We start from the raw sequence: 15227 nt of genomic DNA, 5'->3' as shown, positions 1-15227 counted from the left end.
CGTAGACATGAGAGTGGCATCAATCCTCTCATATAACTCTTAGGCAGAAAACCTAATATGCATGTTTCCCAGAATATAACATTATTCATTCAGGGCTTACTGAACATTTCTGCATGAATAGCGCAAAGAGAAAGTATTTCTGGATAATGAACACCATTGAAATCATCATACAGGCAGAAGAGACATTTCATATTGCTCTTTTTTCCCCAACAAAACAAGGCAGATAGCCAAACTGTGATTTAAGCTGGAAAAGACCTTTCCCATATAGCACTGCCCTTCAGCAGTTTCAGCAGTATAAGAAAAGCAGAAAGGGCCCCCATGAAAAACAGTAAATTCCAAAATATGAAACCATTCGTCTCTGTCCACATTGATCGGTCCACAGATTTTTTTATCTTCATAAATCCATAATAGAAACCCTTTTTTTTTTCACGCAATAAAACACTCCGTCGAAGGGCAGTTTCTCTTCTGATGTGGTCAAGGGAGAAGAAAGAAAAGCCTCGACAAACAGTCCACATTTTAGAATACAGCAGGTTTCTAGCGAGAAATCTGAATAGCCTCTTATCAAGACAAGACTACAGCAAATGGAAAAGCATGGGTGATGGGGTTAAAAAAGAAGAAAGAGGTCTTTTTCTATGCGAGTGCGCTTGTGACAGCAGCACCCCCCCCCCCACCCCCCCCAGTGCTGCAGGGGCAGGTCTGATTCTGAGGGACTAAATTGGCTGTCAAAGCTCCCACAGACAACCCTTCATACAAGCAGCCCTCTCATATTTCTCCTGTTATATGAACTGGCCGAGAGAAAATGCAATTACCGCTCCCTTTTTTTTTCATATGTCATCTCTGTCATGTATGAAAAAAAAAAAAAAAAAAAAAAAAAAACCAGAGTACTTCTTGATATAACAGCTCCCCCCAAAACTCATTTTCCACTTGCAAAACAGGTGTGTGGGATCCTATTACCCAAACCACATAAGATTGTCAAAATGTTCTACATTATGTGCTATTATTCTTCATTCTCCACGCCTCGGTTTCTGATAAATACTCTCCGATACACTGACTCCCTCGAGGCCACAGAGCTTGAATTATATCACATTCTCTCGTCCAGAGGTCTCAAGGCTTTTTGTGTTTCCCTCAACAGTAACAGTCCTTCAGGCTGCTTTAAAGAAGCCTAACAAAGCCAACCCACACTCCCCTGACAACCTCATTAAAGTAATTAAGCCTAAACTGCCTAATTTGGAAAGACAGAAGCACATTCTGTACGCACGAATAGGCCATCACAGGTCCAAAACTGCTCTTCTTTTAAATGCAAAGTAACATAATATGAGCTTTTACAGTAATACTCTGCAGACTGTATACCGCTCATCATTGCAAAATAGCTACATAGCATTTGATTTTTATAGCGCATAATTTAGGTGATATTCTGAATTTTTCCTATTGTCAATAACTTCCATGAAAAGTCAAATAGTGAAGTGATGAATTAATCCTTGTAACAAGTACCACCTGTTTCTAAAGCCTGATGTATTTCATTCTTCTGTATCATAGAAGTATTTTTAAAAAATGCATGAATGAATCGTGGGGGGTAAGTGGGGGCACGTAGTTCATCTTTATATACAGTCTATGGTTGGGTTGGTTAGTTATAAGCTACAGGAGAGGGACAGGTTAGAGTTAGGGGAAGAATATCAGAGTTAGTCGATCAAAGGAAGAGTAGTGGAGGTCATGCCTTTGTCATTTCAGCGAAAAAAACAAACTTGCTAACCCTGCCACCACCACCAGATTTAACACATTACAATCCACCGCCTCTTGAAAGGTCGAGGTCATCTCACATATTGATGTGAGATCAGGTCGGTCCTGCTGTCCTAAATACTCACTAGAGCACCAGATCAACAGCCGCAAAATATAATTCCCCACAAATGCACTATTTACTCCTCCTGAGCATGGTTTGCGAAAAACTACAGTCTGTAGCTGTTTAAAGAAAATAACTGCAATCAGATTCACATCTTCAATAGGTGCCAATGCAGTATGGGCTGAGTGCAACAGACTGAGAAGTTATAAAGCATAAACAGACGGACTGAAAAACTGTTCTCTCTCAAAACTTCTTTGACTTAACCCTTTGATACCTGGAACAACATGAGTTTTCTTGTGCTGTGTTAAGATGCCTTTAACATGCATGTTAAACCTTGGAAAAGCGAGCGCATTGGTTTGATTTCTTTTGAAAACGTGGCTAAAAAGACTGAGCAACTTGGCAAGAGATGTCCCACAAACTGCAAGACATTAGGAAACAATCACAAGAAAGTTGCCCAAAGATTGTTTTTTTACAAAAAAGGTGCAATAATTAGAAGTTAGAAATAATTTAAAAAATAAAGAAAAATGTCCAGTGACTATATTTTTATTATTATTAACAATTTTATCTTCATATCTGGATTATTTTTTTGTTACCTTTTTTGTTTTAAATTTTTTTTTCCTTTTCTATTTTACTTTATTCTCTTGTACTATAGGCAATTCAGGCAATTTCCTTGTAATTTGTAACTTCTTCTGTTTTAGAGAAAAATCAAGCCAATTTTCTCAGGTTTAAAGGGGTTAATTTACTTGCATTAGTTTATCTCCTGTTAAACTATCTTAAATTATTTGGCTAAATCATTTGATTGTCTTTCTTCCCCTGTTGTACTTCATTTTAGCAATGTTGCTAATGTAATATTTTGCCCAAAACGATCTTAAAAAGTCCCCAAGTTGTAATAAAAAAGGAACAAAGCTTTAGAGCACTGCCACCAAATCCACTGTTAACCAGTTATAGTCCGTAATGCATCAGCACAGCGTTACATGGTCACAGTAAAGAGTCCATCTAATGTCTCCTCGTGGAGGTAAAAGTCTTGTTGGATTATGACTCTGTATATCTGCTTTGATTTAACATACAAATACATTTTGTAAGACAATCGAAATGATTTTTGTGTCATACTAAATAGCCCTGATTAAGAGCGTCTGCTGGACACTTAAATCTGAAATTGACAGCCGCCCACAGTGACAGTGTGCTGTCTCCACCCCTTGTCTGCCCAGATTTCCTTATTAAATACGCTGCTATGACACAGCAGAGGTGATCGATGGCACCGCTCCCTCATCCTCGTATGCACCTGACATGATTTATCATTTCAACTCCCCCATCTCCTAACTCCACCGAATCACCTCTTCAATCTCAGCTATGCACTTGTCATGATAACAGACGTATGCAGAATGCACACGTAAATAAAAATGTCTGAGGAGAGTTGAAAGAGTTTGGGGTAAACGTCTTTCATAGCGTGAAAGGCCACAACTGAGGACATTCCCCAGACATGACGCCCCCGATGCGGTGAGTCACTCTTGTGTTGTTCCTGAGCTCCATCTGACATTCTGACTCCACTCTTGGGAAAGACATTTCCACCGGCTGATAGATCACAGACAACGCTCACAAATTAAACAGGAGCGTATTTCTTCTGCTGCTTTTTCCTTCTCCCGCGACACAAGAGGAGGTGATTCACCAAAGCGAGCTGGAACAGCAATCAATGACTTGTATGACACATGAACTTCTCACACTCTCATTACCAATGATCTATCATCAGCACGCAGCCGGCATGTTCTCTGAGAGCCACGGCATGGAGCCTCAACTGATGAGTGACCACCAGATGAATCACAATTAAACAGTTCTCCCCTCTCCTTTGCCGCCACCGCCGCAGCTATATCACTGAGGTTATCAGTGCGAGAGACAGCACGGCGTGTAAATTAAACGCAGACGGAGACAGGAGCTGTCAGTCACCTCGCTCGAAGTGAGTGTATCCATCTGTGTCTCAACCTCAGCGCCGCGGAGGCACCAAGGACACGCAGTAGCCCATCACCATTCAGGAACAGCTCCCATTCCGCAACTTCTCTCCTTTATACTGTATGATTATTATGTACTTCATGAATAAATCTGGTTTTCACTGCACTACTATGCTGCCTGTCCTGACTAAAGGAAAATTATCATCAGGGCCACGGGAGCACAAGCCACAAACACAGGAAATGCTTTTCCATGCTGCAAACAACTATCTATTTGCTGTGTTTCTTAACGAGCCCAAACAGCCGAAAAATTTAATGCGTGCCAGGTGTCTATGTGCATGTCCTGTACACACACACTCACACAAACACCCTGAGAGGCACAGCTCCTATTAGATTTCCATACCTTCTTCTGGTATAATGAAATGCAGATGGTTCTTTTTTGTGCCCCAGACTACACAGCTCGTCTCTGCTCTCTAGCATGCAGTCACAGGATTACCATACGCTGCATAGTGATGCTGCTGCATAGCTGAGTTTGTCTGAGTTGAAACAACATATGGCACAAGTTAGAACTAACGCGTGACTCACAATAATACATCTCATGGCTCTGAAGGGGCATTATTACTTTATTATTTTCAATTTTAACAGTCACTGCAGCCACATAACAAATATATAGCCTATACCAGGGATGTCAACTGTTAACAGTTAATTGGTTAACTGCCGAGAATATTTTCAACACACACGTTACAAATGTCAGTCTATAGGTTAATTTTGCTGCGTACCAACTCTCATTTGTTGATTTCTGCTAGTTGTGATTTTTGACGGCTAAAGGCAATTGCCAGAAGTAAAACGCTAATGCCTCATGGACTAGATTTAAGATTTGTGGCCGAGTTTTAGTTAAAAACGTTATCAATGTAAATTATACAGAGGAATCATTAATGATTCAAATTATGAGCGAAATAGATTTGTAGAAGACTTTAAACTGTGTTTTTTGTTGAAAATACAGTGCTGTTCCCTAATCATCATCTTCTTTTTGTCTATTTCATGCACAGCAGCTGTTAGCAGGGGAGCATTTATGCAGTTAAGGAGGACTTAGATACTGCTGATGTAAAGTTTTAGTTAAGTGAAACATGATCCCGAGTCCATGCAAGGTGTTTTATTTTGAAAATTTACCCGAAACACTGCTGTTTGACTCCCCGCTTGGTACGATGCGCTCTGTGCAGCTGAATGCAGCTGCTGTCCGTCTCCAGCAAAAATAGACTTGGCGCATATTTTACGTAGCACAGAGTGACATCTGGGATGCTGCTGAGGCGTTCAAGGTGCGCCTGGTGGAATCCACGTTTGCATTGTCGATAACGTCACGATCAGCTCCAGAGGCCGTGCCATGGCTATAACACACCGTTGACATCTGCTGGAATTTAGGCGTTAGTTACCAGATAATCGGTGTAACCCTTTCCAAAGCAAAATTCACCAAAACTGACATCCCTAATATACATGTATTAATTGCTTATCATTATTTGGGCTTTCCTTTTCGCTCGCTCTCTCTCTCTCTCTCTCTCTCGTTCTTTCTTTTTCTCTCTTCTGTAATTTGGGTGAAGTAGTCTCCTAAAAAAAAAAAATCACCAGCCAGAAGTAAATCATCCATGACCAAGCTGGTGTCCGTTTGTTATCTAATGAGAATTCTTATATAAGAAAAAACTTGAAATAGCCTGCAACTTTGTACATCAAAGTGTCTTTTATGGCAATGTGAGGGGATCCAGTGAGTGTTAAACGCTTTTCCCTCATTAAATGTCACCAAGTTAAGTGTTATCCGTGAGTCACGCTGAGAGGGTTTGCATCATATGCGAGCTTAAGTGTTCCCTGCTTCCCGTGGTAAATGTACACATGTACTTAAGACTCTTAGCTCATTGCTATTAAGGCTCATTAAAGCTCCAGACTTGTACTTTTACATGATAAATGTGAAGGGCGAGATACAAGTGGAGAAAAACATTTCACTGAATCACACATTTTAAACAGGCGGATTAATTATCCAAAGAGAGTTTACAGCGAGCTCTTTGACCTTTGTCACGCGTCTCTAGTTAGGAAAAGGAAGGCCTAATGGAGACTCTTCCGCTGCTCTTTCTGCTGCTAATTGGGCCCCTGAAAACTGCCGCTAGGCTGGTAATTGTGGCATTGTGTCTGAATTTGCACTTCACTGCTTTACCCTCCTGTGATTAAAATTCATACGGGGCCCAGGGGTTAGTGGTGTGCCATGTGTCTGTGTGTGGGTGTATTGGGGGAGAAGCTTGTTGGTGGAGGGAAGGGGTGGGGCTTGTGGTTTTGATAATCGAACAAACCATGTAAATAGCTTTTAGTTCACTTCCTCTCTGTCTTTTCAATCCTAGAAATAATTAATGGTGAGTTCATGTGGTACACAGGCAGAGTATAAATCAGACATAATAAAATAAGAACATTTATGTGAGTCTCTTGCTTGCTGCCCGACATTCTCATTTACATGATTATTTGGAATCTCTCTGCCAATATAGTATTGAATTAGAAATACTGCAGGTGGTTTTGCAATCTTCAATTATAACTTTTATTATGGAAGCTAAATATAATTTTACACTTTGCATCCAATATTGCCTGAGAAAATGTAATTTTTCTGCTTGCAGTTTTGAGAAGTTATGGAGAAAAATAATTTCAAAGTTATTATCTTGTTCACACAAATTATTATCTTGCACGTACAAGTTGGACCTAATATCTTGCGTGCAAAAGTTTGTATCCTTGGCAAACTAGTCATTTTCTTGTGCAGACACATCAGTAACTTTGGCACAGAAAAATGCACACAAAATATAATACTTTGGGAGCTCCATAACTCTTATTCACACTCAATACCTTGCAGAATACTAGCACTGGGTAAACATATGTGTCGGACCAAGCACTTTGCATAAAAGTTTTCATGCAATTTCCCGATATGATGTCAACAGTATCCCATTTTCACACATCAATAGGCGGGTTTTCCATTACAGACTTGCGCAAAACTTAAGTGATATTTTTGAAAAATGTCACTAAATTGCAATTGCAAGATAACTGCGTTTCCACTGAATAATGTTATGTGACTCCTCCTCATGCGATAATATTCCAAGAAGCATGGCGATGGGATGTTCAAAATATTACCAGCTGTATTTCTATTGCAGCCACCCGCACTAGCCATCATTATTTTCCATTCGAAGACGACATAGGCATATTACGCAAGGGATAATGGAAAGGTAAGCCATGGAAGCGGCCACGTATGTGGGGTTTCTGGGAGATGATAGTCCACGATTTCACAGAGGAATTGTGGATTTGAAACTTACGGATGATCCTCTCAACTTTTTAAGAGTTAAACAATGCAATAACACCTCTTGTAGCACCTGCTGCATCATGCCTGAGGGAGCCAGTGTGACTCAGTGAAAGCAAAAGAGAAGTGTTTCCATTGCAGTTTTGCAAAATAGGGCTTTTTAAAAATAGCCTGAAATACCACCTCATGCGAGCGTAAAATCTTTTTTGTGATAAATGGGAGGGTTTTTTTTTTTTCAAAATAGAAATGTTTCCATTGGGCGTATTTTATATTCACAATGTCAATTTGCACAATTTGAGGGTTAACGGAAACCCACCTAGAGTTTCTGGATGGGAGACAAATAAAAGGTGACATGGTCCTGGTCACAGCACTAGTTACTAGAGGTGTACAGAGACTTCATTCTTATGAGAGCTGCTCAGCAGAGCATGAGGCAAAAAACATTAAGTACCCCAATGTTTCACACTACCAGGTCCATCGAACATGCGCACTGTGCCCGAGCAGGTAACTTCTGCTGGTGTAGCGGCTAACTTCCAGTTTAGCGCTTCGCTAGCTTGAATGGTGATCAAATAATTTATTCTTGCGGCTCTCTTAAGACTTTTCAAATGTTATCGAACTGAATGGATTCGACTGAAAGTCTTGATTAATGAAATGAGTCATTTTGTGAAGGTTCTGACGCTCACAAAAATGTATCCACTAATTTATAGAAGTCTCTTTCTCAATGTAAGTCAATGGGAAAAAGTCTTTCTCAGTCCTGCAGCATCAGGTGACAAACCCGAATAGTGTAATGCCACGGTGTAAAATTTGTTTGGAAGCCTGGCAAACTTCCTGCAGGCTTGATGCCAACATTTTGACCAATGGTGTATTATGCTAATCATGATGACAAAATATACAAATAAAGTTCCATGCAACTGCCCATGGTCATGGAAACTGCTCAAACTAAGATAGACATTTAATATTGTCATACAAACAGTACCAACTTAAATGCTACATTGTATTTCAGATCAAATTTACTCTTTTCAAGTCTTTAATAAACAGTAGTGTCACAGGAACTGTCGCAAAACAAGAGCAGCGTATAAACAGTGAAAATAAAGAAAACATTTACAAAATTAATGTCACCAATTAGCCTCAGGACTAAGTTTTATTCCTATCTATGTTTTGGGGTGTTTTTTTTTTGTTGTTGTTGTTTTTACTTGTTTACTTATTTACTTACTTACTAATTTATCAATTCATTTATGTATTCTGATGGCAAAAGGATAATATAGCCTACCAAAAATCCAGTAAAAAGCAGCAAAAAGCCTACAGATCAAATAAAACGGATGGTTATGAAATATTACGACAGCTCCTATTTCCTCTGCAGAGAGGGAAGTCTGTCCCAAAGCTTGCTGGTGTATTTATACCCTAAACCTTGATGGAGGGAGCGCCATTCAGCTGTGAAGGTGACTACAAACTGAGAGACACTCAGAGACGCAGTGGGAGCGGGTAGGGTCCAGTTTGGATAAGGACCTACATCTATGTTCCAATAAAAGTCTGGAAGTGGGTTTGGCTTATACCAGAAATCCTGTTCCATATGGCAAATGTTGTACTCTCTAACTTAAAATTCATTGGCAATGCAGTTGTTGTGCCTTCAAAGCACTGAGTCAATTTAATAATGCATATAATTAATTATGGAATATATTTCCACATCCCCATACTGTACCTTTAATCAATATTAATCTCCAGATATATAAGTCAAGTCAATATTATTTAAATAAATAAATACATGAATAAATAAATACACCTAAAAAATTAACAATTGACTGTTTTGACATAAATCCTGTAATAAATAAATGAGGAAATAAATATAAAAAATATATAAAACTTAGTGAAATAATTAAATAAACAGGTTTGTATTTTTCAAGGGATGCTTTGTAAAAGTGCTACTTTTATTTATTTCAGGGGACTTTTGTTTGATGCCACATATATTTATTTTATAAGACTTTTATTTCCCAGTGCCACATTTATTTCCAAGCTCTTTTTATTTGCATATGTTTAATTATTATGACATAGCCGGTGGAGTATTTGAGTCAAAAACTCCATAAAATAAAAATAAACACCTACAACTAAAAACTACAAGTTCTAAGCACATTTTTGTATAACTTGCAGGTTTAGATATGAATCCATCTGCCACGCCATAGGGTTTCCCACACATACTTTAATCTGTGGTGGCCCGCTTCAATTAAAACATCTGCTGCCACAAATAGATTTTCTATTTTTGAGGCTGGATTGTTCATTAAGAGCATTAATGAACATATTATAATATACATATTATTACATAAAATATACTATTTGGTTATTCATTGTATCACAGTGTACTTTGGACAGAGCAGCAGAACGTCAGGCACACTGTAACTTCAGCATTCATTCTGCTAAGTCTAAAAGTTTGCATTCACTCGCAGTGGCTGCTTCTCTCATCCACTGATCTGATCTGATCAGCTCTGAACACATCGACAGATCAATTATCCACACCGCAAGACACAAACTGCTGCGGAGGAAACAAAGAATTAGCTGACAGCTCCATCTGTGCTGTGTTCAGGCACCCACAAAGAACTCAAAATACAGAGAGGGGACACAGGACGATACAAAGGGACAACCCTCAGCCATCGTCGTCAGCTACCGCCACACAAACGCTGTAATTCTGTAGGAAACACTGTACGCCTGCACATGAGGACTCCTCCTCCTTCATGCAAGTGGGGGCATGTTCAGAATCTAGCAAACACTTGTCATCAATTTGTAGTAATTAAAACAAGAGATTAGTGAAATCAAAGTCCTGCGTTGGAAAAATGTCTATTTTTATCCTGTGGCCATTCACAATGATATGAATCAATCTGAAGAAACATGCTCAGTCATGTATTTTTCCACCCACAATTATGAGTAACATCAGATTGAATAAATATCAGTTTCCATCACATTGGTTATGCTTTTCAGAATACCACATTCAGATTTGTGTACATCCACACAGGTATGAGGTAGGGCTGGGCAATTACTCGGATTTTAATTTCTATTACAATTTTGGCTTCCCTCAATTTTCAAAACAAGAAAATTGAGATAAAATGATTATGTGTGGCATGATGAGTCTAACAATATTGAGTTAGTAAAACAATCACTGATCTCAATTCAAAATGTATTTTGCTGTTATTGATACAGTAACTGTTATGTATTGTTAAATAATATTAGTTGGATTAGGTTTTGTCATTATGTGAATTTGAACAAACTACAGTAATGTGCAAGATGTGTTAGTCGTGGCTACACCACAAAGCTCATTGTTTTTCAGTTCACTTGTATTTTAACTTAAAGGACATCCAGTGTTAAAAATAAACACCAGAGTTAATGTTCAATAACTGCATGAGGTTCTAAAGGCCAATGAGTGATCATGTTAAATAATCATTAAATAATCCTGATTTCAATATCAATCAAAATAATCGTGATTACTATTTTTGCCATAATCGAGCAGCCCTACTACAAGGTACCAGGTACTTTTTCCAAATGGAAAACCAAAACAGGTGAGTAGAGTAGAGTAAAGTAGAGCTGGCACCATGTAGTGGAAATGTGCCTTAAGACAATTAGGATAAGTTTTATTTTGTTTCTGTCAAGTTTGAATGAAGTGTGTTTTATGATGAGTTAACGAGGTCATGAAGACTTATCACTCTTCTGTGATCTAGAGAACGTTACATTCAAAGGAAGGACAGTTGTATTTCTCTATTAAATAAGGAAAACAGGTCTGAAATATATTATTTTTCTTAACATTTTGCAGATTTCTACTGGGGTTTGGGTGAAGGGTGTTAGCACAGCACCTTTCTACTGTCATCTACTGTATACCCCGGTGAAATTTCATTAAAGTATTTACGTATGAAATATTAAATACCTCCCAAGCCAAGTTGGTAGTTGTAGGGAGAAACCTCCGTGTCCTGTTCTTTGAACTGGTTAATGGTTAATGGACTGGATTTATCTAACAACAATTATTACAAACAGATCTAGCATTGTCAGGTTGCTCTCTCTGCAGGTTCCAGTGAAGCTGCTAACAGCCACTGGGTTAATTACCCACAGCAACACCCACTGTTTGTCTACAGGGACCCTGAGAAAGATTCTCACAGTTCTTACTCATCATATCCTGTTAGTCATTCATCTACTTCTGAAGCCAAACTCTCAGGTTGCATGTTTATTTTAGCGGCCCACGTGTTGGCAAATAAAGCCAGGCATTGTAAATTCTACCTCCTCTTTCATTCACTTTGTCGACTCAATTTTTCTTCTCTCGACTGTTGCCAGCGGGCCCATAACACAACATTTTGTTTTGATTAAAGACTAAGTTTTCAATCAAATCGCTTTAGGCATGAACAGAATTGGCCTCCAAACACTGGAACATTTTGTGCTTGTGTGTTTTTAACACTGGTACTCACCCAAGGATCATTAATCCACTGAAATAAAACAGTCACTGTGAGGTATTCCTTAGTACACACGTTCCCTTCCACATTTACAGCGTTCATCAAAACAATGTTTCAGATGGAAGGCTACAGTGAGCAGAACATCAAATAACACAAATAAGTAAATTATCTACCTGATCATTGCCAGAAAAAAACACTGGGAGCACTGTTTTTAATGAAGCGTTGGGATGAAACGCTCCCCAACACCCTGCCATTGCTTTCTGCTAAAAAAAAAAAAAAAAATAGAATAAATAATAATAATATGTGGACACATACCCTTAAAGGGGATACTTTGCCTATATTCAACCAGCTTTGTATAAAAACAATGTGGTAGTCTGTGTGAATGAACTGCGGTATACTTCCGTCCATCTAACTAGTGCCTAAATAACCTTCCCTGCAGGTAAACACAATGTATCCTTATGACATGAATTTATCAATGATGTAAATTTACATAATTTACATAGTAAACTCATCATTTGGCGGTGGGGCAGGCTGTACTTTTGCATTTTCATATTGCCCACCATCCATCCAGCCACCACAGACACAAAGAGTATACAGCTGATCAAGAGACACACCTGCCTCTCTGTCTCTCAAACTCCAACCGAAATCCATTTAAACGAAAAAATTAAGCAGCGAATATTAATTAAGGTTATGTTACTGCGCTGCCTGTTTCTTTTCTCAAGTGTTTTCAGAAACATGTTTTAGTGTACTGTTTACCTGTAATAGCATAAGTTTGTGAACAGGAAGTGGGCGTCATCCTGCCTTTCTGCGATGTGAAAACGGAGATCAAACAGTAAAATTGAGCAGAACTGATCAAAATTCTGTAATTGAGCAGGATTATTCTCGCGTCATCGGTTTTCAGAAACATGTTTTAGCTTATTGCTTAACTGTAATACGAGATCTGGCCGGCTGCTATTGTTTCACACACATCATTACACATTACGTCATCCACCAGCGAGAGGACTTATTGGTCTGATCAGGCATCTAGCATTCTGGTGGTTGCAAGTTTTCTACGTCTTGAGCAAAAGCATCCTTTTTCTCCATTTTCTCTGGTCATGTAGCACCAATTTGTGTCTCTCTACTGTAGAGACATCCTAGTTTTATTTAAGAGCCTTCTGCGTATCTGAGAAATACTTCCTAGGTTATTTACCACTAACTAAAATGCAAAATACCTCAAAACACAAGGCACTTCAGCTCAAGTTTTATGTCATCCGTCAAAAAAAATACTAACCAGAAGTACTGTTAAACCAGTGCTTTTTCACCCCAATATATTATATATGTGACAAAAAAATTTCAGCACTTCTCTAATTTTTAAAATAAGCTACATTATTTTACATGACAAGACTACTAGATACATGTAGTATCAGGTCATCTTGCAATTCTAATCATATCAGCTTTATCTTCTAGATAGCTAATATTAGTTTGTTATCTTAAATTACTGTAGTTGTGGGTGCTGTTGCCACAGCTAAGTGGCTTAGTCACTTAAATAGAATAACTCAGAGAGATAAACCCTATAATTCCCCAGTTTAACAGTTTGATTCAGAAACTTTAAATTAATGTTTGCATATTTTTCATTTACAAAAAAAAAAAAATGAACATTCTGATATGGATCATTTTTTATTTACAAAAGCCTCGAGGTTTCAGTCACTTATACATCTATGGTAGATTAAGGGTTAAAAAATAGAACCAAAGAAATATGTTGTTTTTAAAAAATCCTATTAAATCATCATCCAATAACCCAGTGCTAAGAATCTGGAAATAACAATAAACTCAGATCCATGTAGATTTGCAATATAAAGTAGGCTATTCTAACACTAAACAATAAAACTAAATGACTGATGATGTCAGTCATTATCGAGTGCATTTAAACTACGGCCGTAAGCTGCCTGATGCATAAATGCATTTAAAATACCAGTTGCCATGCCACAAAGCTGCGTTTTTTATTTAAGAGAAATAACATTTGATTATTGCCTGGCAGCGCAAACACTGCTACATCAATCATAAGTGGCAGCGTGAACAACAAACAAACATGGAGCCTCAGTATTTGAGCTGAGGGGAGGGGAGAGCTAATGCAGAAAGAGGCTGTGATTTTCAAGCAATTGTTCTGTGACTGAAGTACTCCCCAGCCCCGGGCTATCAAATAAAGTCTGATCCCTCTTCCTCTATATCCCCTGAAATCTTTTAATGAGACCAAATCCTTTTAACTCATGCCCTAACTGCCACAGTTATGAATATAACTGTGTATGTGTTTGTTAGTGTGTGTGTGTGTGTGTGTGTGTGTGTGTGTGTGTGTGTGTGTGTGTGTATGTGTGTGTATGTGCGCACGTAGAGGCAAGCTCAGAGCAGTTTTGCCCTTCTTTCGGGGTGGAAAGGGAAGAGCAGCAGTTTCCTCTGGAGGAGAAATCACATCAAAGACATCAAAAGACCAAAAACATGGGAGCGTCAATATCAGGCCGAATGAGTATCATCTCGCAAGACCAACCCCAGTCTGTGAACCGTGGCTAGCAAATGCTGCCTGATAGATTATTAAAGCTGAACTGGGCTGAACTACAGATGAGGAAATCTTTGTGTCCGATATATTGCACCTGACAGACTTTCACATTTTGCGAAGCAATGGCTCGAGTCTCTAATGTAAAACTGTGACCACGCTGCGACCTGGATATAAAATGTAAATGAGTTTTAAATTCTCACTTTATATGCTTGCAGTTTGCAGACCGGTAATCTTCATTAATAACAGGCCATTTAATTTCACCGCAACAGTAAATTGAGTGCTGACAACTAAAAAAATGTATCCTCAGAAGAAGTGAAATTATTTGATAGGCATCAGTTCACCTTAATGTGACCACAAACACACACACACACACACACGCACAAAGTGCCTCACAGAGTTGCTGGCACAGCTGTAGACTGTTTTTAACAATGTGAGAATAGCTTTTCCAACACGTTCTTATTCCAAGTTGACAAATATTGCAGCTTTGTAGTGGACTTTCACATATTGTGCTCCAGGTATCCTTCTGCATCTGCTGTTTATGCTGCACATGGTTATGTTTAGGCAGCAAAAGCACATGGCAACCAAGGCCGTGACGTCAACAAACGCACATGCTGCCACAGATGGTTAAGAGGGTGATAAAGAACCCATCTTATTCCGACAGGAAACGATCAACGGACTGCCACATTAAAGTCAGGAGTCGCCCGCCCTGTAGGGACATTCATGCTGCTTATATCACATTGTTACTGGCAGCGTTTTAACCTGACACTGTCTTGCCATGTATCATATGCATGCGTAAGGTTCGGTCCGGTTGCGTTCTTAAGTGACACCGCCGTTGTGTATCACGCTGGTGCCGCAGGCCAGCATGATAATTTTTCTAATTTGATTTGAGGAGTGGCTGAACAGCGGGTACACCTTAACAGTCCACCTGAAGAGAGCCGGGGAGGCTAACTTAGCTTGCTAGCTTCGGTGCTAACCACATTCGTTTAAATAGGCAGATGCCAAGTAAACATGGTCTTAAGAGGTTGCAGCATTTATTCACTGACAAACAGCCCAAATTGTGCACACACTGCACAGCCACTTAACTTCATATTCTCTGCTCCAAACCTCACTGTCTCTCTCTCTCACTCTCTCTCTCTCACACACACACACACACACACACACACACACACACACACACACACACACA

The sequence above is a fragment of the Plectropomus leopardus genome, chromosome 20 (assembly GCF_008729295.1).
Source record: "Plectropomus leopardus isolate mb chromosome 20, YSFRI_Pleo_2.0, whole genome shotgun sequence".
NCBI classification, from domain to species: Eukaryota; Metazoa; Chordata; class Actinopteri; order Perciformes; family Serranidae; genus Plectropomus; species Plectropomus leopardus.
The sequence above is the reverse complement of the archived record's forward strand: the minus strand, read 5'-3'. Positions refer to the sequence as shown.